At 42.1% G+C, this 24,208-nt stretch overlaps 1 protein-coding gene across 4 annotated transcripts in view; it reads right to left on the reverse strand.

Moving 5' to 3' along the window:
* Positions 1 to 17,765, reverse strand: part of LOC140724381 (uncharacterized) — a 34,043-nt gene extending 16,278 nt beyond the window's left edge. For 2 of the 4 annotated variants that reach the window (XR_012098115.1, XM_073038828.1), the window contains exons 1-2: positions 17,582 to 17,765; positions 15,664 to 15,831 (exon numbers count right to left, since the gene is read on the reverse strand). The gene's annotated coding sequence lies outside the window, so the exon portion shown is untranslated. Of the gene's footprint in view, positions 1 to 15,663; positions 15,832 to 17,180; positions 17,202 to 17,581 lie in introns of those variants that run through there. The other 2 variants (XM_073038829.1, XM_073038831.1) reach the window with 2 other exon arrangements.
* Between the last annotated feature and the right edge of the window lie 6,443 nt (positions 17,766 to 24,208).

A 24,208-nucleotide genomic window follows, 5' to 3' on the forward strand; every position in this document is an offset into this window, starting at 1 on the left:
TGTTCTGTTCCCCTAACTAATGAATCCCCTATCACCCCTTTGACTTTTCTCTGTCAGGTAATCCCCTTCACCACCAGTTTCTAAAGTGGTCTACCTTTTGTTGTGTTTGATGGGCACAAGAGTACTCTGCAATGGCTATTTAACCTCATTCCCCATCCTGACTCTCTCCCAGTTTCCTGTGTCCTGCACCTTGGGTGTAACTCACCTCTCTTCATGTCATATCTATCACCCCCTCCAACTCCCGGATGATCCGGAATTCATCCATTTCAGGTTCCAACTCCTTAACGTGCAGGGTGCACATCTTATAGGTGAGGACATCAGGGACACTGGAGGTATCACCACCTTCCCACCAATGTTCCGTCTAATTTGTAATGACCAGTGTGCACATAAATCATGTACTGTGCACTTTTTTTAACTCAGTGACATGTGCACAGTGAATTTTATACAGAGAGGTAATCGTTTTCACAGCTAGCAAATCACTGTTGATAAGTACTTTGATCTCCTCTGGGTTTGATCGAGTTCATCTGTACTCTCACACAACCTATGTAGCAGGCCTGTAACTGGTAATGAAGGATTTTCTCACCAAAGCTTTTGCATATTCTCCATATGTGGTTTGCTTGCTAAATTATGCTTTAAAAAGTCAGATTTGCAAATATTACTCCACTTCTTCCCACTTAGAAATTCTCCAGCACCTCTTGCATTGCCACAATACACACAGGTAACACCAGTTTCTATATTGGGCATAAATATTTCCCCTGAACCCTCCTGACGAATTGAGGGTATATGAAAAAATTCATTTTGAACCTGTGTAACCTCTGGCTAAAAGAATAATTGGGAGTGAATAGGAATTTTAACTGAAGTGAACTCAGTCTTCAGCGTTTAGCTAAGACAGACTCATTACCAGTTCTCTGCGGCTTGCAGAGAGACACATTGAGAGCTGATAACATTATACATTGTATCCTCTTTTGAGTAAAGGGAGAAGGACTCACTGATAAGGACAGGAATGAACATTTGTTTGTAATTAAGTCAGGGCCTTGCAAAGGGAATAACTGATAAGGACTGGACAGTACTTCCATCTATAATTAAAACCATTTAGCAAACTCTGTTATCTAAGTAATTAAGTTTTGCACCAACACACTTAGTGGGCGTGCCAGTTCAAATAACAACTTGCAATATTAATGTATGGGATGTACTATGTATAAATATACGGCTGTAACCTAAGTCATTCGACTTGTCAGAAGGTGGCAGTGCTTACGTGCCTTCACTTTGACAAATGGGTCTCAAACTCCTGCAGGCATTTGAATGCACAATAAACCGTGGTGTCGATAAGAAGCTGGTCTCCTGAGTTTTATTCAGATTCAACTTTAACATTTGGCATCACGGACAGGATCCCAATATAGGGAGTGCCAAGCAGACAGGCTGAGTAAGCAGCTGGACCACTCTGGGGACTGTGGAGACCGAATGGGAGCCCAATAGGTATTTTAAATTTGTAACTCACTGTTAGTTCCTTTGGACGTACAGTGCCTCACCCAAGGCTGATCACATACGTTGACAGGATCGGGAAAGAAATTGTTGGCAGATTTGTATAAGGTAGGCAAAATTTTACTAAATGGCCAGGAGGCAGACGTGCCAGGTAAATTCATCAATTAAGCAGGAGGTGCCAGCCGGGTAAATTTATCTCATTGTTAATTGAGCAGGAGGCTTTGTGCCCGATAAATTACTTAGAGACCATTGGTCAATTGCAGTCAATTGATACGAGTGGGCCAGCAGCAGCCCGATACAATTTGTGTGAGAGTTCTCCAGACAAGGAAAAATATTTGTGAATGTTGAGTGCAGTGCTGAATAAGAAATTGGGGAACAAAATGTGGCCACGGATGGGGGAGGGTGCAGGAGCCTGGGTTATTACCTCATGAGAACAAGCAGTAAATTTGATTTGGAAAAAGAACTGAGGAAATAAGTGGAAATTGTTGAAAAGGGAATGGAAGGAAAAGGCAGATGTAAAGCAGAACTTTGCTGGCTATGCCACTGGTGGCATAATGGCTTCAGCATTGGACTTCGAGGCGAGAGGTCCCGAGTTCGAATCCAGCCGACTCACTTGCACATTTTCATCTGTGCTGGGTTAGAGCTGGTGAACAAAACAACTCACCCAGCAGAAGGCAATGGCAAACTACTGCTGTAACTTGCCTTGTACATGATTTCCCAACACCACACAGCGGCGTGGAAGGAAATCCTCGGCTAACTGGAAAAAATTCCGGATGTGACATACCTTTAAAGTGGAACAGTATATTATCAGCAAGTTGGAGGAATAATGCATGTGATAAAGGGATAGAGTAGTGGTCACCAACCATTTTAAGCCCAAGATCCCCTACCTTGGTCTTAGTCAAATGCAAGATCGACCCAGATCAATTAGTTACACGCATGCGCACCAGGGCAGAAAAGACCGGAAGTAAAACCCCACAACCTGGAAGTAGAAATACTGTATAAACACTGGGGCACCCGCCCTTTTTTTTGCACCGCAGACCGGTTTAATATTGACAATATTCTTGTGGACCGGCCAACGGGGGATGGGGTGGGTGGGGGTGCTAAACACAATAGGAATACAGTGATACTCATAAGTTCCTTATGTCCAGTCTATTCCGTAATTCAGTTTTTGTGGCGCTCGGCACTTAGCTTCTGTCCCGCGCTGCTCACGTTTTCTCCGCTGAAAAAACTCAACACGTTTTCGTTTAAGTGCAGGGTGCTTGGACTCGGGGTACCGAAGCAGTTTTGAGGGCTTCATTGCCTCATTGGACAGCCTCCTGCCCGCCCGCCGCCAGATGCCTTGGCTTGGTTTGGTTGGTCGTGGGTCGGGTGAGAGGACAATGTCAGGGCCGGAGGTCCCTGTGCCGGAGCCGCGGCAGTCACAGTCCGGAGAGAGTGACCAACCGAGCAAGGAGTGTGACAGGGCACGAGCCCGCCCCCCCAGTAGGACCTATCAGCCGACAAAAGTTTGTTTCAGTAGATCACAGCACGGTAGCTGCTCTGATACCTATGAAACGCTGAGCCCGAATTAGGTCGTCTGCGAATATTTTAGTGCCGGATTCCCCACGAACATTCGGTGTGCTAAACCGGTTTAGAGGCAGCACTCCAGGCCAGTAGTGACGGCACTTCCCACCAGCCGCTGAGGCCAACTGGTGATCTCTGGCATGAGGGTGTCACTGCGGTTAGGCGACTGATGACCTCGCGTGCACTCAAGTTCAACAGTGGGCTGACAGGGAATGAGGAAAGGTGCAGCTGACTCATGTTGTTTCCTCGCGGCCCAGTGGTTGGGGACACTGTGTAGTTACACGCATGTAGAAAGAAGGGAACTAAAACCCCACAACCCGGAAATAATCTTTCAACAGTATTTGTGTATTTATTTTTCTTTTTTTTTGGGATCTACTGGGAAAGTCTCAAAGGTAGACGAGTCGATCGCAATTGACAGGTTGGCGACCACTAGGATAGAGGTAAGTACTGCAGAAGGAACACCAAAGGTTGGGAGATGTTAAAAACAGAGCGTGAATGGATGGATGGGCGCCCAAAACGACAGCAGGAAAAACAACGTAAGCAAACCAAAGCCGGCCTACATTGGAGAGAAGGGCAGGAATGTCAGTCTAAAGTTAGAACTGATAGGGAAACACGGGATCCCGAACCCGTGTCTGGCATATCGACCCTGTATGAGTTTTGTGGCCTGCTACAGCACTTTCGCAGGAGACCAAGCCTTTAATGATGGGAATCTGTCCCCCCAATTTAATGCCCTACTGCTCCAATGCTTACCAACTAAGTTAACCAACATCATTAACAAATAATATGGATTGGCCTGACAATGACCAAAATCGAATGCAACGAGCTTTGACATATCATTGGAACAGGGCTTTCGAATGCCAATCAACCCCGAAGGGAACTAATATTACAGGTGAATGGAGACTGCCTCTGTCTGTCGATAGAGTAGCACTAATTCTGTGCTGCTCTTAGTTTTCTCTCCCGCCCACAGCTTAAATTTTGTATTTCAAATTTTTAATTGCTGATTCTTGAACGGGAGTGATATGTCTGTGTCTACGAGAAGTGGGAAGAATCTGCATGAACCTACTGACAAAGGTAATGAAAAAGGAAAGACGCTGAAGGAAAGATCTGATGAAATGCCATCATGGGCTGAAGATATCGTTCAGTCACTGAAATCAATTCAAGATCAGAATGAGGCAATTAAAGATCAACTGGAAAAGAATATAATGAAAGGAACTTATTTCTGGGAAAACTTAAAGATATGGAAACTCAAGTTACTAATCATGAAGAGGAATTGAAGTCAACTAAGCAAAAACTGTCTGAAACTACAACCCATTTGGAAAAATATCGTTAATAAGATTATTGATTAGGAAACTAAGTCACGCAGAAACAATATCCGAATCATTGGATTGCAGTAAGGAGCTGAAATTGGAGACTTAATGGTTTACTTTGGTAAGCTCTTTCATGATCTATTTCTGACTATTTCATCACAGCTACTTGCTATTGAAAGAGCACACAGGCTGTCCACTTTGAAATTTAAAGACTCAACCAGACCAAGATTTATTTTGGTTTGTTTTCATCACTTTAAAATTAAAGATCAAATAATGCGACAGGCAAGAAAACAGAGTTTTCAGATTCAATGAGTCTGAGCTCCGTTTTTATGAAGATTATCCAAGAGAAGTAATGGAACAAAGAGCAAGATTTGCTTTGGTAATGAAACAAGCATATGATAAGAAACGATTTCCCTCTTTGAGTTACCCGACAAGAATGAAAGTTTTTCCTCCTAATTCTTCCCCATGTACTTTCTTTGACACAAAAGTCGAGCTGGATTTTGTCCAGGCTATACCTGTCACCACCACTGACGTTACTACTGAATGAACTATCTGAAAAGCTGTTTGATTATCTGTATATTACTCACACTACAAAAAGAAGATATATGAAGGCTATTTGGATATTTCATTGACAGATTAATAAAAGAAGAAAAGAAAACCTGCTCATCATTACATCCTATTGGATTTTTTTTGGAAAGAAGATTTACGGATCAAGTTTGACTGTTTAAATGGTTAATTACATATTTGACTGAGAAAAGAGGATAAAAGGATTTGTTCCTTTTATCTAATATTTGGTTTGATTTTTTTTGTTGTTTCTTAAATTACTAACTGGTAGTTTTTTTTCTACCAACAGGGTTTCTTTTTATATATTTATCTGGGAGGGTTAAGTTACTATGATTTTACTAATTAATATTTCCATCAATTTAGTTCAGTTAAGTATACTATTAACTTATTTTAATCTGTTTTATTATAGCACCCTATAACTGAATTTAAAATTTTCTTAGGGATTTAAAGCTAAACTTAAGATGGGGCTGGTTTTTCTCTCTAAGAGATTATATTATTTTGGTTCTTTTTCTGTTTAACACATGATAGAATGTAAACACTCTCCTTTGTAGAGACTTTACTGTCTTTCTTGCAAGGTCATTTTATTTATTTTATGTACTGGCTGGGGGGAGGCAGAGACGAGACCAACAGAGTGGCCCATGTCTTCGCATCTATCTTAGTTCACTTGCCTTTTTTTCAGGCTTTTGGGAGGGTGGGTGGGTTTAGAGTTAGGAGTTTTTTCCCATTGGGTGGTTTTCTATATGTGTGTTTTCTATATGGCTTTATTCTTCATCACTGCCATCTTTGATAATCCCGTATTGGTATGTGTTCTGCGCATGTATAAAGTAAATTAGAATAAAATTATAGTATGGCAGTTAAATGGATTAATGTAATAATTTGGAATATACGTGGTTGGAATTATCCTATTAAACAAAAAAGACTTAAAATTATTAATCGATTCCAACCTGATATAATTTTTGCTTAGGAGACGCATATCAAGGCAGAAGATCAAAATAGATTTTTTTGCTGGTGGGATGGAAAACAACTCCATGCTACTTCTCAGAGCAAAACTAAGGGTGTGTCTATCTTTATTAAATCTAATATATTTACTCAAGAGGATATTGAGTCAGATTCTAATGGTAGATTTTTAATTGTTAAAGGAGTCATTTGTAATCGAAAGGTTGTTTTGGTTAATTTGTATGGTCCTAATTTAGATGATCCTGCTTTTTAAAAAAAAAAATTGCTTTACTGCCAGATTTAAATGAGTATATGTTGTTAATGGGTGGGGTTTTTAAACTGTTGCTTAAATCCTATGATTGATAAGAGCTCAACTAATCAACGACTTACAAATCATTTTGCGTCAGTTATTAACTCTTTTTTGACCAATTTTGGGTTGATCGAATTATGGAGGCATTTACACCTTGATAACAGAGAATATTCTTTTTCTTTCCATGTTTATAAAATATATTCAAGGATTGATTATATTATAGTTGATCCCTGTCTTTTGCCTATTGTTAAAATCTGTGAATATGACGCTATTGCTATACCTGATCATGCGCCTTTGAGTTTGTCCTTTGAATTTGACGATGACATTTTTGGCCGTCCACCATGGCACATGTCTCAGACTTTATTGCAAAGCTCTGACTTTATTAGTTTTATCGAAAGCCAGATAAAATAATTTTTTACTTTTTAATGATATAGGAGGTATGTCTGAATTAATTATATTGGATACATTCAAAGCATTTTTATGTGGTCAGATTATTTCTTATTCAACTAAACTTAAAAAACAGACTAAAGCAAAATTAGATAAAATTTTTAAACAAATTAAAGATTTAGATAATGTCTATGTGACTTCCCCTAATATTGACATTTAAAAAAGGGTGGAACTTAAATCATAATATAACCTATTATTAACTCATTCAATTGAAGGTTATCTACTTAAGATAAAGACCCAATTTTATATGTTTGGAGATAAAAATAATAAACTACTTGCATCTCAATTAAAATCAGCTGGAGCCAAGATGCAAATTTTGAAAATTCGTAGAAAAGATGGTACCCTGGCTCGGGATTATGAAGAAATTAATAAGATTTTTCAAGACTTTTATACTGAACTTTATAAATCTCAATGTCCAGTGGACTCTTCTGAAATGACTGTTGTTGTTGTTGTTTTTTTTTTTACGAACGATTGCTTTTCCTAAAATTTCTGTTGAGGATAAAAAAATTCTGGATGCCTAAATTACTGAATCCAAAATTCATAAAGCTATTTTCTCAATGCAATCTGGTAAGGCCCCCGGACTTGCCGGTTATCCTGTAGAATTTTATAAAAAATTTGGAAAATTGCTTTCTCCATATATGTTGGAGATGTTTAAAGAATCTTTTGTGAAAAGTGATTTACCCTCTACTTTTTATGAAGCTTCTATTTCTTTAATTCTCAAAAAGGATAAAGATCCTTCTGATTGTGCCTCATACAGACCTATTTCATTATTGAATGTTGATGCTAAGATTCACTTAAAAATAATGGCCAATCTGCTGGAGAGTATTTTGGGAAAAATCATTTTTAAAGATCAAACAGGCTTTATAAAGGCTCATTATTCTTTCTCAAATGTTCGGAGATTATTTACCATTATATATTCACCTTCTTCTAAAACTCCACAATGCCTTATATCTTTGGATGCTGAAAAAGCATTTGATTGAATCGAATGGAAATATTTATTTAATACTTTAGAAAAATTTGGTTTTGGTATTAATTTTAATAATTGGATTAAAATGATATAGAAAGCTCCTATTGCTACTGTTGTCACTAATAACTGTAGGTCTCCTTTTTTCAGCTATCACGGGGGACAAGCCAAGGTTGTCCATTAAGTCCTTTGTTATGTAACTTAAGATTAGAGCCCCTTGCTATTGCTTTGTGAAGCCGAAAATATTCATGGGATTTTTGTGAATGAGACCATGCACAAGATCTCTCTTTACACTGATGATTTATTGGTATATATATCCAAGCCTGAATAATCTATTCCTGCTTTGCTAAAATTATATGACAAATTTGGAGACCTTTCAGGATATAAAATAAATTTTAGTAAAAGTGAATTACTTCCTTTAAATGAATCTGTCTCTATATATGATAATATTCCTTTTAAAGTTATGGATTCTTTTAGATATTTAGGCATAATAATTACTAAAAAATATCAGGATCTTTATAAAGCCAATTTTCCTCCTTTAGTGGACTTTTTTAGATTTGTTTTTACAAGACTGTTTAATGTCTTTTTCACAGTTAATGGACAAATATGATATCTCTAATACACATTTTTCAGCTATTTACAGGTTGGGAATTTTTTACGTGATTTTTTTTTACCAATTTACCCCTCGGCCTGCTCTTTAAATTTGGCTTATGCTATTTTTCAGTTTAAACCTTTTCAAAAACAATTAATAGCAATCCTTTATAAACAGTTAATGAATGCTCGCATGTCACCTAATGATAGGGTTCAACGCACCTGGGAAGTACAACTTCAACATTCACTTTCAGATAATCAGTGGAGTAAAATTTATTATTTAGTCAATAATTCACCTATCTGCACATGCCATATCTAAATTCAGTTTAAGATAGTACACAGGGCCCACATGTCCAAAGATAAATTGGTGCATATTTTTTCTAATATAAGCCCTATTTGTGACAGATGTAACGCAGAAGTGGCTACTCTAACTCATATGTTTTGGTCATGTGTAAGTTTAAACAATTTTTGGAGGGATGTGTTTGGAATATTATCTAAAGTTATAGATGTGGATGTTCAACCTAATCCACTTACAGCAATTTATGGGATTATTCCAGAAGAAGCATGCAAAATGTCTGCTTCCGCCCAACAAAATTTTTATATTTATTTCAAAATATTCCTGTTATTGTTTACTAAGAAGTTTTTTGATCAGATTGATTCTATTATTCTATCTTTTATTTGGGATAATAAAAGACCAAGAATTGGTAAATGTCATTTGCAAAAGTTGAAAAAGGATGGTGGTCTCACTTTGCCTACTCTATGAATGTATTATTGGGCTGTTAACGCGGCGTATGTCCTTCTGGTTATATTGGGTTAATAGGAATGAACAGCCAATCTGGGTAGACCAGGAACTGAGAGCTGTGAAACAGTTTTATTTAACTTCGTTATTAGGAGTTACTCTACCTATACAATTAGCTAAAGTTGCTAATTTAAACCTATATCCTGTGGTTAAGCACTCTTTACAAATTTGGATCCAGTTCCGCAATTTTTTTAATCTTAAAAAAGTTAAACTTTGTAGTATAATTTATCATAATTACTTTTTTTAAACCTTCTTGGAGTGTTCCAAATTTTTTTTACTTTGGAAAAATAAAGGTATTAATTCTTTTTTGGATTTATTTAAAGAAGGCAGACTAATGTCTTTTGAAAAATTTGTCAATAAGTATTCTCTCTTATATTCACATTTTTTACCATATCTGCAAGTTAGACATTTTTTACAAAAATATTTAAGTAATTTTCCTTACATATTGGAGGCTGATTTGTTAGATTCTATTATGAATATGAACCCCTCGTTGAAAGGTTCTATTGGAAGAATTTATAATTTATTATTACAAAGGGATAAGCGTCCTTTACTTAAGATTAAACAGGATTGGGAGAAGGAACTCAATTTCCCTTTTATATGGGAGGATTGGACATGGATTCTGAAGCTTGTTAACTCTTCTTCGATCTGTGCTAGTCATTCACTGATTCAATTTAAAATTGTACATTATTACCATTTGATGAAGGAGAGACTTTCGAAAATATTTCCCAATGTTGACAAGTATTGTGATAGATGTAAAAATGAGATAGCCACACTGACACATGTGTTCTGGTCATGTTCTATATTAAAACAGCTTTGGAATTCAATCTTTTTGACAATTTCTAAAGCACTCAGAATCAATTTACAACCTAATAAATTGACTATGCTTTTTGGAATAATCCCTCAAAATATCCATGGTATTTCTGTGTCTGACCAACATGTTTGTTACATTGAAAGCTAGGAGGGCCATCTTGTTGAAATGGAAGGATATATCAGCTCCTACTTTGTCACAATGGCTCTCTCAGGTGATGCTGTGTCTTGGAGAAAATTAGAAGTCGAACCTTTGTACCTTTATTTGATTTTAAGAGATGGGGCTCATCTGCTCGTTATTATCATTTCAGTTAACTGATAGATTTCCTCCAAGATCTAAATGTAAATTTTTTTATATATCTTTTCTTTCTTTTTGGCAGTTTGATGTTTATTTTTAGAAGCTTTTTGTATGATGCATGGCTCTGGGGTTGTACCTCCAATGGGTTTCTTCTTTTTTCCCCTCACTTTTCTTTTTTTTTAATTCACAAAATTTTTAATCCTCAAGATAATTTCCTCTTTTATGAGGCATTGTAAGTGTTGTTACTTTGATGCACTTGTGCTATTTTTGAATAATAATAATAATAGATATGAAAAGAATATTAAAGGTGAATATGTTCAGTGGGAAGAAGTGCGAGCGGGCTATATCTGCGGATCAGAAATGGGAACAACAACCTACCAAGGGACAGGTGGGGACAACAACCCGTTTAGAAATTGACAAGCAAGGATGCTTCCTACCGTGAGTACCACCCCTCAGGAAGAGCCCAGTGTAATATTGACAGTTGCTGCTATTCCAGTTCCGTTTATGATTGATATGGGGGCAACTACAACCACTCTCAATCGGGAAATAGTATCGGAAAAGGGATTACAGTTATCAGACGCAACATTCACTCTGTCTGGGTTCGAAGGCACGGAACGTACGTATTCACATAACCAGCCACTGGAGGTGGAATTCCACGGGAACCAGTGTGAGGTTTCATTTACAGTCAGCACCCCGCAGTCGGGGATGTAATCCAGCAGGGAGAGACTTGCTCTGTCTGTTGGAAGTCGAGATTCTCTGCACAGGCAATGGTGTCACCCTGTGACAGGTGAACAACCGACAGCTTCCCCAATTTCCGACCCCCCAGTGGTGGGCACTTAATCTGGACTCCACTGCGTTTGAACCCCTTCTGCCAGTGGTCGACCCCCACGTGACTCTGTGCTGTGACATTACGGGGTGCTCAGCTGAGGAAAGTCAATATTATGCACCCCTCGAGGGACAGAAGTTCCCAGTCATGGTGATTGGAGAGATTAAAGGAAAAGTGGGCAGTGCATTACTGGCCGAATTTCCGGATTTCCTTTGGCGACAGACAGAATTGGTGGTTCCCCATACCACTGTTAGTGTTTGCCCTGGGTTCAAGCCAAAGAGCCCAGAGTTCATTGCCTACACCTTGCTGAAACAAGCCTCCAGCACTGAGGGAGACTGGCAAGACTTGGCTGCGGTCCAACTCCGATACTGGAAGGAGTCTGAGGTGAAGGCGGGACATTTGGTGAGACACACTTTTAATATTGACTGATCCCAAGACGCTGTACCCCATCTCTGAGCAAATTCAGGCCATGAAGTCGGTCGCACCAACTGTCCCCCTGTCCGGATCACCGTGAAGGAAGGACAGACTCTCCCATCCATTCTGCAATATCCCCCTCTAGCCCGAAGCAATTTTATGAGGATGGAAGCTCTTTTGTGGATCCAGCAGGGAAACAATATTCTGGCTATGCGATAGTGACAGACAGTGAAATTGATCAGCAAGCTTCTTTTGAAGCCGCTGTCTCCGCCCAGAAGGCTGAGCTGTTTGCTCTGACTTGTGTCTGTATCCCAGAAACTGACTGAAGTGGGAACATTTACACAGACTCCCATTATGCATTTGGAATTGTACATGACTCGGGGGCTCTCTGGGAACATCGGGATTCCTGACTTCCTCTGGCCATCCCATTAGTAATGCCACCTTTGTAAACAACTTACTCACCGCTCTACAGCTACCTTGAGTTCTGGCTGTTATTAAATGTGCAGCCCACACACGCATGTCCGACTGTGTCACTAAACACAATGCTCTAGCAGATCAGACAGTGAAAAGTGCGGCACAATCCTCAGTAGTTGTAGCCTCCTCGGGTTCCCGTCAAGCAACCCTCCACGACTAAAGCAGAAGGGGTTTGCCGGACGTATGGGAGGTACGTAATTTTCAGGGGGACGCCTCTGAGGAGGAGCACAAACTGTGGTCCCAGATGGGGTGCCAGAAAGACCCTGACCTAGATTTTTGGATCACCCCAGTGGGACAGGTTTGTGTTCCTACACAGTTTTTACGAATATTGGCCGATTAGATACATAATTGTACACACCTGGGAAAGGAGGGAGTGGTTGGTAACCTGTACCCTGCACACCGGGTACGACTCCCTTGCCAGGTGGACCTTTTTGTGTCTGCAAGTTGATTTTATTGAATTGCCTAGAGTACATTGCTATAGATACTGCTTAGTTATTATAGATGTGTTTAGTAGATGGATTGAAGCTATTCCAACTACCATTAATACTGCTATGACTGTTCTGAAGGTATTATTATGGGATATAATTCCCAGGTACGGCCTGCCAGAGATGCTGAGCTCTGACAATGGCCCACACTTTGTGGTGAAAGTAAACGAAGGGGTATGTAACGAACTAGCTATCAAGCAACAATTCCACTGTGTACACCACCCACGGGCCGCTGGCAGAGTGGAAAGAGCCAATGGCACTCTGAAGAGTAAACTGGCCAGACCAGCAGCGGAGACTGGACTCACTTGGTTGAATGTCCTACCGTTAGCCCTATTCCGCGAGGGTTACCCCATAGGGGAAAGCGGGGTTGTCACCAGTTTAAAACATTTATGCATGGCCCATGAGGATATCCTGGGGACCAAGACCTTGTGCACCATTGCTCCCAGAAAGCCTACCAGCAAAATTAGATATTGGAAGAGATGGGGAAATAAATATGCCAACTAACCAAAATTTTCCAAGCGTTACATTCATAGGTATGACAGGCTTACAAGGAAGAGAACTACCCCGCAGAGAGGAGTGACTATCTCACCATAGAACCTGGGAATTTATCCTGATCAGGAACTGGGATCGAGGGAAACTCAGACCTCGGTGGAAAGGACCATATCAAGTGTTACTGACCACTCCGACGGCTGTGAAACTGAAGGGGCAATCTCGGTGGATACATCGAACAGACTACAAACGTGTTACTGAGTAGAAGGACTCTCTCGGACTAAAGGAAATTGTATTGGTTGATAGTAGAGAGTGATGAACCTCTCGGTTTCTTGCTGTGGACTGTCATTTTGAGAGATAGTGCCTCAGTGACGTCAGCCGCCAGCATTCTCGGCTCCTGTTTGATTCTTACAAAGAGAGAGAGAGAGGGCTGGAACTATTTGACCATGGAGCGTGTTTACACTTGCTGGCAGCTTGTGTTCACATAGCTCAAAGTTTGTTTTGTTTAAGCAAGGACACACAGTCAGCCGGAGAGAAAGAAAGAAGATGGAAGGTTCGAATCAAAGGACATAGTGGCCAAAGGTCACTGTTTGGACTCTCCTATGCCCACAAGGGTGGGTTAATTATTGATCCATTGTATACCGAATGTGTGATTGTCACTTTGTTTGATCCATTGGAGTGGATCTGTTGGTTTGGGAGTATCCTGTGAAGACCACTTGTGCTAACCCTTGCCTGGGGGTGGTAATTCACTTGAAGAGGTACCCCTGTGACCAATCACTGTTGGTGATAATTCGTATAATCCATATGGGGATATGTTGGAGTATCTCATGGCTACCACTTTTGTTAACCCTTAGCCAGATTTGGGTGTGTTATGTGGTAACCACTTGTGAGAAGGGATATTCTGTGGAAATCACTGTCGGTAATATTTTGTGTGTTGGATCTGGATTGGGAGTACCCTGCGGAATAAACCTGTGTGTTAACCCTTGCTTGGGTGGTAGATCCTTCTGAAGACAGTACTCCTCTGATAAGCTGCTTCTGGTGATAATTTGTATGTGGATTTAGAACAACGACGGATAAGACCTACGGCGACTGTTATCCCGTTTTACCACCAAGGAATTTGTGGAATTCAACATAATTGCCTTCTCTCGACATTCACCTTGGATTACAAATATCTCTCTCTCGTCATTTATTCCATGGCTGAACTGAACTTTCATGCTTCACCATCTCAAGACTTTGAGCTTGTTATTCCCTGAGCTCAGTGGTTTGGGAGTTATATTTACACATATGTGTATTCATAACACCTTTAACTTTAGATTATTTTGCTTAAGTTGTTATACAAGTAGATATAGATACTAATAAAGACAGTGCTTTTAACATCAAAACCAGACTCCAGGTGTGGTCTATTGCTGCTGGTTCATTTAAACCATTACGGGAGCGTAACAGTGGTGTTTGTGTTTATGTCTTTGAGAGGGCTCACCCCAGCATCCAGTTACGATCTTTCTGTCTCTGTCACACTTATGCCAAATGGGTAGAACTAGGGGCCCTGACAGACACAGTGTTTTGACAGATGTATCTCAGGCCCCCACCAAACGGAACTTCCTACACTGGGAAACATGCATCGTGGCCATACTTGCAGGTGCCCAGCAGCGGAGAGGAATAACTGAGACTGAGCGATCTTTGATGATAGTTTTTCTCTCCTATGGAGTAGCCAGGAATTCACGAGAGATAATCAATTTGGCTACAAGCACTTGAGGAGCTGGCCACAATACTGCAGGGGCCCTGACAGAAACACAGGCCCAAGTAACAGAAATATCCACTGACATGATTGCAATGCGGCAAACAGTCGTATAGAATCGTACGGCTTCAGATTTTATCCTAGCTGAGAAGGGGGAACCTGTGCTATTATTGACACAGAATGCTGCACCTATATCCCTGATGAGTCTAATAACATTACATCCCTCTCCAAGCACACTGCCTAGGAGATTGACAGCATCAAGAAAGTAGGGCAGGATTTACACGGGTTCACTGAAGGGTAAAAATGGTGATCTTCGAAGGCCTGTTTGGTAATATGTGGGGCATAATATTGCATTATGTCCTAATAGTTGTACATATCATTGTTATAGTTACTGCTGTATGCCGTTTTTACCCACTGAGAAGTCAAAGCTGTACTCGGTTGCTTTCTCTGTAAAAAAATTACTGTTTTATTGCTCATGTAATGATCAAAAAGCAGGGAATGATGAAATATGGTTTAACACTTCGTTAAAAAATAGCAGCCTGTTTTTCTGAAAGAAACTGCTGATGATCAGTAGATGTACTAAGCCATGCTGAGCCATATTTCTTCTTGAGGGTAGCTATCTAGGGTTTCAGGCTATCTAGGGTTTCAGGATGCTCATCGCCTTGTGTGTTCATGCGCAGAGATAGGGCAGCTTTAGTCTGTTCTGTGTGTGTAAGCCATTATGACTGTTTTGTAATTTGTCTTTAGGGGCTCCAGCCTGTCATGTAGTAAATAACTTTGGCTCCAGCATGTCTTGTGTGGGGAGTATCTGGATGGATATATCTGTGGTGAAGGGGAATTGTTAGTCAGTTAGTGGATTGGGCGGGAACAGTCATTGACTGTTCCTGTTTGAGCGACTAACTGAGTAAGCCCCAGATACTTGGAATAAAGAGTTTGTACTTATACAGTCTATGAGAGGCTCTCTCCGGATTCGACTTCCACAAAATGGGAGTGGTTTTAAAGGGCTGGGCTGCTGGAAGCACATTACCAGACCTGGAGTGATTGCAACTGGGTCTGACAGAGGCATAACTGGTTCTTTAGGGCACATTCAGTCTCACTCCAACTATTTCCTACCTTCCTTTGTACAGGTATGTAATGTCTAAAGGACCAGTGTTTGAGTAAATGAGACTCACCAAACTTTCTCCTGACTGAATCACTGGAATCTCCGAGTCAGAAGGGTTCGCTCCAGTTGATGCTTTCAATCCTCGGGCTGGTTCACTTGTTGCTGTTCCCTCGTCTTCAGTCACGCTCTGCTTCCATTTCTGGTTTTTCTTCCAATAAATCTCTCACCACAGGTCTAACTTTAACATGAAAGATAATGAAGAACATTAACAATAAAAAGGAGAACCAAACATTTCTGCTTAATGTCACTATGAACAAAACTCACTGAAATTTAAACGTTGAAGGCAGATATAAGGATCTCAGTGAACAATCTTTTATTGTCCCTCACATGACACAAAAGAATATGGGATAAGAAGGAGCCATCATTCAGTCATGGTAAGACATAAGGAACAGAATTAGGTGATTTGATCCATCTGATCTGCTCCACCATTCAAACATGGCTGATTTTTATTCCAACACCATATTCTTGCCTTCCTCCTGTAACCCTGAAGCTACTGAGCAATCTTGAATATATTAATCTCTGTCATAAATATACCCAACTGGCAGCCTCAACCACACTCTGTGGCAACAAATTCCACACTTCAGACACCTTTTGGCAAAAAAAAATCTCAACTGAATTTTAACGGGAAGCATCTTCATTCTGAGATTGTGCTGTCAGATCATAGACTCTCTGTCTAATGGAAACATCCTCTGCATGTCCAGTGTATCCAGGCTTTTCACTATTCGGTAGGTTTACTTAACCATACATCGCCTCCACAAACCTCGCCATCCCTCTGAAATCCATCCAGCACAGGTCCAGAACCATCAAATGCTCCTCATACATAAAGCCGATCATGAGATTATTCATGTGAACCTCGTTAGCAACAACTGCACTGAACACATTTCCAGCAATAACAGACAAACTGGTACCAGGATAATTGACAGGGAAAAGTTGTGCTTTCTTTACTGTTCTACTATCACAGATCGAGTCATTTCCATTTCCAGGTTAAATGTAATAAAAAGAAAGTGGAATTACCAGAAACACTCAGCAGGTAAGGAACAGCTGCGGGGAGGGGAACAAACTTTACAATTCAGGTTAATGACGTTTCGTCAGAATGACTTCAAACATTTAGTTTTTAGTGCAACTTGAGATTCTGCCTGATTTCCACCGAGTGACAGTGAGGGGTGGGGGAATTTCCAAACACAGTTTGAACACCAGACTCACGGGTCTATTCCTACTGTTGTAAACACGGAAAAGCCGGTCCGGAGACGTCAGAACACACCACAGCTACTGAATTAATGATACATACTACTGTATAAAAGATTCAAAAATGACAAAGTTAGAAGAAACAACAAGAACTTTGCCATATATACTTTGACCCTCACCAAATTTTTATCACCCCATAGAAAGTTTCCCATCCGGACACTTCACGCTTTGCATGGTAACTGCTCCGCCCGTAACTGCGAGGAACTGCACAGACCTTTGGATCCAGATCAGCACATCCCAGTCCTCGGTAAAGCAGGCAGTGAAATCAAAGATCCCCACAACCTGGGACGTTCTCCTTTCTCACCCACCCCACTCCGGGAGAAGACACAACAGCCATAAAGCTCCAGGACAAATGTGAGGAGCCTCAGGAAACGAGGCGAGTTCGGGGAAGTTAACGGGACTCAGCGGCCAAAATCACACCACGTGATCTTGTGTCACAAAGCGGAGGGCGGGGCGAATCTGCGGCACACAGCCTCACGTGACCTGTCGGCGGGACTTCCATTTCAATTCTGTGGAAACAGACAGCCTGGGCTCCTGGTTTGGATCGTTCAATACAGATTAAGCGAAGGGGACATATTTCTGACGAGCCCAGATAGTTGGGAAACAAATGAATTCCTGGCCCTCAGTTCGGGGCTCACGGCCAACATCGGATCTCCCCGCTCGGGATCGGTCTCAATACTCACCGATGGGAAAGTGATATCTTCGGCCCGCAGACAGTGATCCTGACGGAAGAGACGAAAGTCTTTCACAAACACACAGCCGACCCACTTCAGCTCTGAGCGGAAAGAAAAACACCGTTCACCCGGAGACTGTGAACATGCGCGAAGAGATTGTTACATCATCGGTAGGCGGGGCCTCGGAAACAGACGCGCAGGTGCTGCCCAACTGCGATTAAATGGGAGGGGCAAACGGGATCACGTGACATGATTGGTGACTCCTCCCCCCCCCCCCCCCCAGGCAGAGACTCTAGCTACTCATTAGTCTCTGGACAGAAGCAAACTTGCCGCTCACATCTCCTCTCACCTTAAATGTATTAAACATTTCAACCCCCAGGAAAAATATATCGTCTGTCCAATCTATCTATTCCTCTCGTAATCTTATAAACGTCCATCCAGTCTCACCCCAACCTGCGCCGCTCTGGAGAAAACAGCACAAGTTTGTCCAGCCTCTCGTTATAGCTCATGCCCTCTAATCCAGGCAGTGTCCTGGTAAACCTCTTCTGCGCCCTCTCCAAAGCCCCGACATCCTTCCGAGAATGGGGGCGACCAGAACTGTATGAAACACTCCAGATGTGGTCTAACTAGTTTTATAAAACTGTGTTACGAACTGAAACGTTTTAGAAACGAACCAGCAGTAATAGAGTTCACACTGGAGTCTGGTTTTGATGTTAAAACCACTCTCTTTATTAGTGTCTACTTATAATATAGTAACTTAACGAAATAAAGGAAAGTTAACAGTGTTCAGTTCCCAGACTATCGAGCCTGAGGGAAGAAAGCTTAGAGTCTTGAGATGGTAAAGTAGGAAAGTTCAGTAATCCACGGAATAAATGATGGGAGAGAGATATTTGTAATCCAGGGTGAAACGTAGAGAAAAGGCCGTTACATGAAAATAACCGTCGACGAAATTCTTATCCATTGAATCGTTCACATACGAATTATCAGCAAAAGTGACCTGTCACAGGAATACTGTCTTCCAAGGGTTACCACACAACATACCCAGGGAAGGGTTAATACAAGATATTCCAAAAACAAAGATTATACGAAGTGACAGCCACACACATTCGTTGTGGTTCCGTGTACCGATGATCAACCCACTCTTGTGGGCATAGGAGAGTTCCAAGCCTCAGCTGCGACTAACTGAAGCTATCAGCTTTTCCTCTCTCTCTCTCTCTCTCTCTCTCTCTCTCTCTCTCTCTCTCTCTCTCTCTCTCTCTCTCTCTCTCTCTCTCTCTCTCTCCTCTCTCTCTCTCTCTCTCTCTCTCTCTCTCTCTCTCTCTCTCTCTCTCTCTCTCTCTTCCCCCTCCCCACCCCCCCCCCCGGGCTGCAGATCGCTGTCTCTCTCTCTCTTATGGTGTAGTCCACATTCAGCACTGTCAGCCTGACACAACGTCATAATCCCGCCTCCTCACGCCGGCGCTCTTAAAGAAACAGTCACAGTACGACCGCAGGTTCGTAACAGCCGCAACACAACTTCCCGACTTTTGAACTCAATGCATCAACTAATAACGACAACCATGCCATTTGCCTTCTTAACCACCCGATCAATCTGTGCAGTCTCTTTCAGGGAGCGATGAACTTGGAGGCTAAGATCCCTCTGATCAACAACACTGTTCAGGGTTTTGCATTTAACAGTGTACTGTCTCATACATTCGACCTACGAGCTGCCAAGATGATCATCACTAATCAAATCTCAGTGAGATTTCTCAGGTCCTGTTGAATTTATTGCCAAGTACACAAGTACGGGAAGGTACAGGGACAGAGAAACACTGACTTGTGGCAGCATCACAGGCAAGTACATTCAGATAACACACGGAACACAAGTTATACGACTCTCTATCAGTAACAATCTATAAATATGTTTTATGTCATTAACAATATATAAAATACATTGTGTCATGATCACTATTAAAAAGTGTATTTTGTGTCAATAACAGACTTGGAAATGTTGAATGTGCTCCCTGTCTCCATTCCTCCTGTAATCCACAACCAGCTCCTTTGTTTTCGTTACAATGAGGGAGAGGTTGTTTTCTTGACACCACTGTGTCGGGGTGATGACTTCTTCTCTGTAGGCTGCCTCGTTATTATCTGAGATTAGGCCAGTCAGTGTAGTGTAGTCAGCAAATATAATTAGCAGATTGGAACCCGCCATTGCAGCCCCACAGTGCACTATGTACTGATTGCAAAGCCACGAAATTGCATGTGAATAGCCTCCCCTCCCCCAACTCCACTCTTTCTGCGTCACCAGCAGACTGGGACATCTCACATCTCGCTGCCTCCGCCAGGACATTAAACTGTGAACAACTGTGGTCAGGGACTGATCTCTGGGGTACTCCAAACGCTACCTCCTTCCAGTCTGAAAACGACCCACTCATCCAGCCTCACACTACCGGCAGTTTATCATCTCCAACGAAAAAGCCTAATCACCTACTCCTGAGGTTCAATACCATTGCTGACTCTGAGTTTACCACCGTCAAATGCCGGGAGGGACATAATAATCAGAATGTCTCTAGTCACAGCCGTGTAAATAAAATGTGATCTCAGTAGGTGTGTGGCGCATGCTCAGAATGCGAAGGAGACAGACAAACTGAGCCAAGTCACAGACTGATGAAGGGGAGGAATGATCCATTTTGATACAGAGAGGGAAGCAGAGAGTTTGATATTGTGCCTGATGCCGGAACTGTGGCCAGTTAGAAGATGAAGTCTTGTCCCCCCAAATTATTTTGAGTTGTGACAGTGTTTTTCTCAGAAGACACCATAGAAGCTAAAATTATCTGAACTGAAATGTTGTCCTTCACCCACTGACGTGGTTTGTAAACTTTTAACAGTTTAGAAAAGTCAAAGGATTTGTGTATGGAAATCACAAACACAACAGCACGTTAGTTCCGCTGTATCTGTCAGTTCTCCAGCGCTTGAATGCCGGCGAGCCTTGAATGTGGAGGCGGAGATGCTGGAGAAGACAGCGCCCCACTCGCTACAAGGAGAGCCCGAACACGTGTCCATGTCCGTGATCTGATTGGATACATCGCCATGACGTTATAGCAGTGAGATGTCATTCACTGGCTCTCATTTTGGAAGAAATTCCGTCAGCCATCGCAGATACACCAACAGCTTCGCTCTAGGAAGCGGCCGTTCACCTGCTCCGTGTGTGCGAAGAGACTCATTCAGTTAACCCACCTTGTGATGCTCCGGTGAGTTCATAATAAATAGAGGCCACATTTCTATCCGGAGTGAGCAAAGAGTTTTACTCAATCATCCCAGCTGCTGCAACACCAGCAACTTCACATCAGGGAGGAAGTTCAAATCAGCTCCGTGTTAAATGTTTAACCATCACGGTGACTGAAGGCAGCTGCAGGTTCATGAGGGACTGTTACTGTCAGATTCTGCAGTTCTTGCGGCTGCTCATCGCACCCAGGACTGAACCCTGGTCACTGAGCATTGGAGGAGTCTGTTCTGCTGATGTTAGCCTTAAACTAGTCTGGTGTTTAATATTGTGGATCTGTGAAAGATAAATCAGTTCTGTATCAAATCCCGTGTCTCAGGTACTTACTGTCTCTACCACACTCACGATGCAAACTAGAGAGGCCACTCAGCCCATCTGATTCCTGGCCATGTTTCTGTTCCGTATCAGTATATGAAAATCTATCCCTGCCGTTCCCCTCTCACTCCCCCTGAGATGACAGGTTGCAACTAGTCACCACTCCGTGGGATAGGAGATTTCCTTTGAATTCCATAGAATCACTGAAATCTTCAACACATTACAGACCCTTTGGCCCACAATGTTGTGCCGACCATGTAACTTTGCCTCTAAACTGCCTAGAATTACCCTACGGCATCACCCTCTATTTTCGTAAGCTCCGTGTACCTATCTAAGAGTCTCTTACAAGGCCCTATTTTATCTGCCTCTACCACCGTCGCTGGCAGAGCATTCCACACACACACACCACACTTTGTTTAAAAAAACTTGGCACTGACATCTCCTCTGTACCTACTTCCAAGCAGCTTAATCCTATTCCCCCTCGTGTTAGCCGTTTCAGCCCTGGGAAAAAGCCTCTGACTATCCACACGACCAATGCGTCTCATCATCTTATACACCTGCATGAATTTCCTGCATAATTTTCTCCGGGCTGAATAAGACGACGAGGTCACTGTGGTTTTGACGTTCTTCAGGGTTCTGGACGAAGATGGTTAAACTCCTTCTTCTCCGCTCTTTTCAATGATTTCGGTAATTTTCACTCATTTCAAAGGACTGTGCTTCAAACTGCTGGGTTGTTACAATGCACCTCTAAAGTCAGACAGCAGACTAATACAAATCTTCGATGGAGCAGAGTCAGAAACCAAGTTGCCAGTCAGGGTTTTGGGGCTGCAGAAAGAGATGGGGCCTAGAGTTTACAAGGAGGAGGAAGAAGAGGAATCGAACCTGCAGGATGTGGCTACGAATGAAAGATCAGACACATTTGGAAACTTCTTGATTGAAAATATGGGTCGTTAATTTTTGCAAAATACTGGAAGAAATCAACAGATCGGGCAGCAAATGTGGAGAGGAATAAATAGACAACGTTTAGGCTGAGCCCCATTCAGCATGCCCGGACTGTGTACTCCTCTGCTTAGTTGCTACCTGAACTGCACAGTTCCTCCAGCATTTTGTTTGTGTGTCTGGACTTCCAGAAACTGCAGAATCTCTTGTATTTTATATCTGCGTTTGTAAGAGGTTTGTACGAGAGGCCTGTTGATATTGAGTATATTGTGTTTGGGAGCCGCTTTCTACGTTAAAACAACTGCTAAGTTTTCTACATAGAAAAAACTCTGAGGTGTGGACATGAAACCTGTGCTTGCAGGAACTTTTAATGGCACCGCAAATACCCATAAACCCCTTCGTTTAAAATTTCGCTCCCTCCGAAGCAACGATCAAATACGCAGGCACCAAGGTCGATGACGTCACTGAATAGCACGCATGCGCGCCGTACACAAAAGGCCTCAGGAGGATCGGTAAAGGTAAGAATGATTTTCGGGCTGCTATCTTAAACACCCACTGAGGGACATTTGCTGTGAACTCTGGACATCGTAGCCCGCAATCCCGGGACAGTCCTGCCCTCTTCCCTCTCTCTCAGCCCCACGATCCGTACACGGGCCCCGGGGAGCTTCCGGCTGATGAGGGAATGGGAACCGATGGATCTCTCAGACAGAGCTGAGCTCCAGCTATCTAAATGCAAGGATTAGGAACTCGGAGAAAGGGAACAATATCTTTTACATCACCAGCTGAGAAAATCACCTTTGTTCTACCTCCAATCACTAACGAGAGAAAATCTGTAGATACTGGAAATCCAAGCTACACACACAAAATGCCGGAGGAATTCAGCATTAGTACTCTTTTCCATAGATGCTGCCTGGCCTGCTGAGTTCCTCCAGCATTTTGTGTGTGTTGCTTGAGCTACCTCCTCTCGTTCTGCACTTTTCTACTGGGGAGAACATGTTTTGTCCCTTTCTCTCTGGGTACATAACGATATCAAGCACCTTTGCCCTGGGCAACAAGTAGCTTTCACATCACAAATGTGCCAGACTCCAGTGAGACAGACTACTGCCCTTCCCTTTATATTCATTGCATTACCATCACTGAGTTCACCACCGTCAGTCACCCGGGGGAGGGTTCAGGGGGAATATTTATGTACAATACGGAAACTGATGTGTGTATTGTGGCGATGCAAAAGTTGCTGGAGAATTTGCAAGTGGGAAGAAGTGGAGTGATATTTGGAAATCTGACTTTTTAAAGCACCATTAGCAAGCAAATCACATATGGACGGTGTGCAAAAGCTCTAGTGAGAAAATCCTTAATAACTCGCAACAGGCCTGTTACATAGTTTGTGTGAGAGTGCAGATGAACTCGATCAAACCCAGGGGAGATCAAAGTTCTTATCGACAGTGATTTGCCAGCTGTTAAAAGAAATACCTCCCTATTTAAAATTCAGTGTGCGCATGTTGTTGTCAGTGGGTAAAAATTGCACAGCACAAGGTGTTTCGGCACACTGGTCATTACAAATTAGGCGGGACATAGGTGGGAAGGTGTGGGAAGGAGGGGAGACCTCCAGTGTCCCTGATACCCTCATCTACAAGATGTTCATCCAGCTGCAGCCTGTAACCCTGCACTTTAAGGAGCTGGAAATGGATGAATTCTGGATCATCTGGGAGTCAGAGGGGGTGACAGTTATGACATCAAGAGAGGTGAGTTACACCCAAGGTGCAGGACACATTAAACTAGGTGAGAGTCAGGAAGGGGAATGAGGTTAAATATCCATCACAGAGTACGCTTGGGGCCATCTCATACAACAACAGGTAGACCACTTTAGAAACTGTTGGGGGGGATTACCTGGCAGAGGAATGTCAAATGGTTGATAGGGGATTTGTTAGTTTGGGGATTAAAACTAGCAGAGATCTAATATCCTAGTGGTAAGGCTTGCTGTTGCTAGTGTGTGGTGGGGAGGGTGTGTCGTGAAACTAAATTTGCAGGGGGGAATTGGAGTCAGAATGCCAGAACAGATAATGAAGTGGGTGAAATGAATTGACTTATATCATTCATATACATGAGGAGCAGAAATC

Source organism: Hemitrygon akajei, unplaced genomic scaffold (assembly GCF_048418815.1).
Source record: "Hemitrygon akajei unplaced genomic scaffold, sHemAka1.3 Scf000199, whole genome shotgun sequence".
Lineage (NCBI taxonomy): Eukaryota > Metazoa > Chordata > Chondrichthyes > Myliobatiformes > Dasyatidae > Hemitrygon > Hemitrygon akajei.